This window comes from Panthera onca, chromosome C1 (assembly GCF_046562875.1).
Source record: "Panthera onca isolate mPanOnc1 chromosome C1, mPanOnc1 haplotype 2, whole genome shotgun sequence".
NCBI lineage: Eukaryota > Metazoa > Chordata > Mammalia > Carnivora > Felidae > Panthera > Panthera onca.
Genome location: NC_138346.1, coordinates 205144367 through 205146751, shown reverse-complemented (window position 1 = coordinate 205146751; position 2385 = coordinate 205144367). Strand labels below are relative to the sequence as shown.

The following is a 2385-nucleotide window of genomic DNA, read 5'->3' as shown; positions in this document are numbered from 1 at the left end:
AATCCCTTTTCTCTCTGGAACATCCCCGGCCTCCATTTCTCCTGTTGCTAGTAGTCAAACACCCGCTCCTCACCTTTCCCCTCGCCGTGGACACCACTCCCACTGCTCAGGTCCCCACAGCCTCCAGAAAAGGCTGGTCCTATGGAGGGAAGCTGTGATTTAAGGCTGGGCCCAAGCGCTGATGCGCGAGAGGGGAGCAGGTGGGGGCAGTGCGAGGGGGAGCCCTTCCCGCCCTGCCAGGCGCCCCATCTGGACAGGGAGGCTGCAACCTGATCTGTGGGCCGGAGAGCTGGGCTATTTTGGGGGTGGCACCGGAGGCCCAGGCATCATGACAAGGGGAAGGGGTGTCTCCTGCCCCTGCTGCAGGCTTAGGATGTAGGCCCTGGCCCATGCGCCATTCCAGAGGGTTGGGACAAGGGCGGGGAGTGGGAGCCTCCTCCCGGGGCTCAGTGGGAGCTCCTCGCTCAAGGCGCTGGTGGTTCCGGGGCCCCGTATGCATCGAGAGAGAAACAACACAGCTGGGTCTTGGTCCCAACCCTGCTACCGTCTCGCTGTGTGACCTTGGGCAGGTCCCTCTCCCTCTCTGGGCCTCAGTTTGCTCATCTGTATTATTTGGAGACCTCAGGTCCCTTCCAGCTGTGAGCTTCCATCATCTTTGGCAGCAAAGGAGGAAAGCCTCATGCTCTAAGATTCTAGAGACAAAGGGGGTGGTTCAAATATTTTAAGATTAAAGGAAGAATTCTAGCTTTCTAAGACTCCAAGAATAAGAATGATTCAAGCATTTTGGGTTTTAGGGAGGGATGCTCAGGTAGATAAGACTCAAGAAAGGGAGCTCCTTGGGTCCCTGGAAGTACTGGCATTGGCCTTATTACTGTCACTAGGTGGTCTAGGAGGGTCTCTGCACCCTAGGGTGGTCTAACAGACCTCCTAGACCCTAGAGGGTTAACGTGTACATGGGGGGCCCTAAGGATGACTGGGCTCCTGCCCCTCCCTGGCAGTCTTCCAGGTGGGTGCCGGCCGGCTTTCTGGTGTGGCTTAGACCCTAGGAAAAGCTTCCTTGGGCACACGATGTCCCGGAGCCTTGTTGAGACAGGGCTTCTGGGGAGAAGGCGAGAGTGGGTCTGGCCTGGGCAAGGTCTAGGGTGGCGGCACGTGGGAGAAGCTCCCAGGCTGCCCCCCTCCCCCCATGTCCCATGCCCCGGGCACATGGCACGACCCTTCTGGAACCCCCGCTTCTTCAGCTGTAGGACGGGGACGACATTCCTGCATTAAGTGAGCCGAACAGCGGACAGTGCCTTGCAGACCCAATGTTCATGAGAGTCTGAGGGTAGACATGGGAATCTGGCCGGAGGGAAGAAGGGACTTGCCAGCTGAGGTGCCTTAGAACCGAGGCCCCCAGCGCCTCCCCCAGTGGCAGGGCCGGGCCTCTCCTGCCTTCTGGGTTGGGAGTCAGTCCAGAGGCCCCACAGCTGCCTTTTCCCTTTGCTCCAGAAATTGTAAAAATGAAAACCCCCCACTAACCTGTCAATGAGAAGCTGGCTGTGGGGCTGGGTGTAAGAAGCCGACTGAAGATATGATTCTAGGTCCTGAGGCTTGGGGCAGACCCACCAGGGGAAACACTTGCGTTTCTTCAAGTGATATTGAGACCCCTGGGAAGTGGGGGGTGATATGGGAGCTGGTGAGCCCCAGGATGGCCTGAGGCCACATTATTGCAGATGCACACGTGTGTGTGTGTGTGTGTGTGTGTGTGCGCGCGCGCACAGGAGTGCTATCTTAACTGACTGCATATCATTCTTATCCTATCACTTATCTACAGTTCCTTTCAATCTAATCTGTTGGGCTTTACAAAGGGTTGGATGCAGCTGTAAGGAATATTTATAATTCAAATGAATAATATAACAACATCTATCAGAAGTTTCTATAGTGCGGGGGCGCCTGGGTGGCTCAGTCGGTTAAGCGTCTGACTTCCGCTCAGGTTATGATCTCATGGTTCGTGGGTTCGAGCCCCACGTCGGGCTCTGGGCTGACAGCTCGGAGCCTGGAGCCTGCGTCGGATTCTGTGTCTCCTTCTCTCTCTCTGCCCCTCCCCCACTCATGTTCTGTCTGCCTCTCAAAAATAAATACAACGTTGAAAAAAAAAAGTTTCTATAGTGCCTGGGGACTTTGGAAACACCTGGATCGGGCCTCCTGGCACTGTGGGAGATGGAAGAACTGTGAGCAGGTCACTCCACCTTTCTAAGCCTCAGTTTCCACATCTGGAAGTTGGGGAGAGTAGTTCCTGCCTCTCCTGTGGAGATTCTAGGAAGCAGTGTTTGCAAAGGGCCCGGCCTGCCCCTTGGCATGTGGACGATGTCCCGGCCGAGGGCAAGGGTCCTCGGAGACGGT

General features: G+C 56.3%; 1 non-coding gene across 1 annotated transcript; it reads left to right on the top strand.

Annotated features, from left to right (window-relative positions):
- Positions 1-1933: 1933 nt before the first annotated feature.
- Positions 1934-2018, top strand: TRNAG-UCC (transfer RNA glycine (anticodon UCC)). The gene has a single exon. It is a non-coding gene; the product is annotated as a tRNA-Gly (tRNA).
- The last annotated feature ends 367 nt before the right edge of the window (positions 2019-2385 follow it).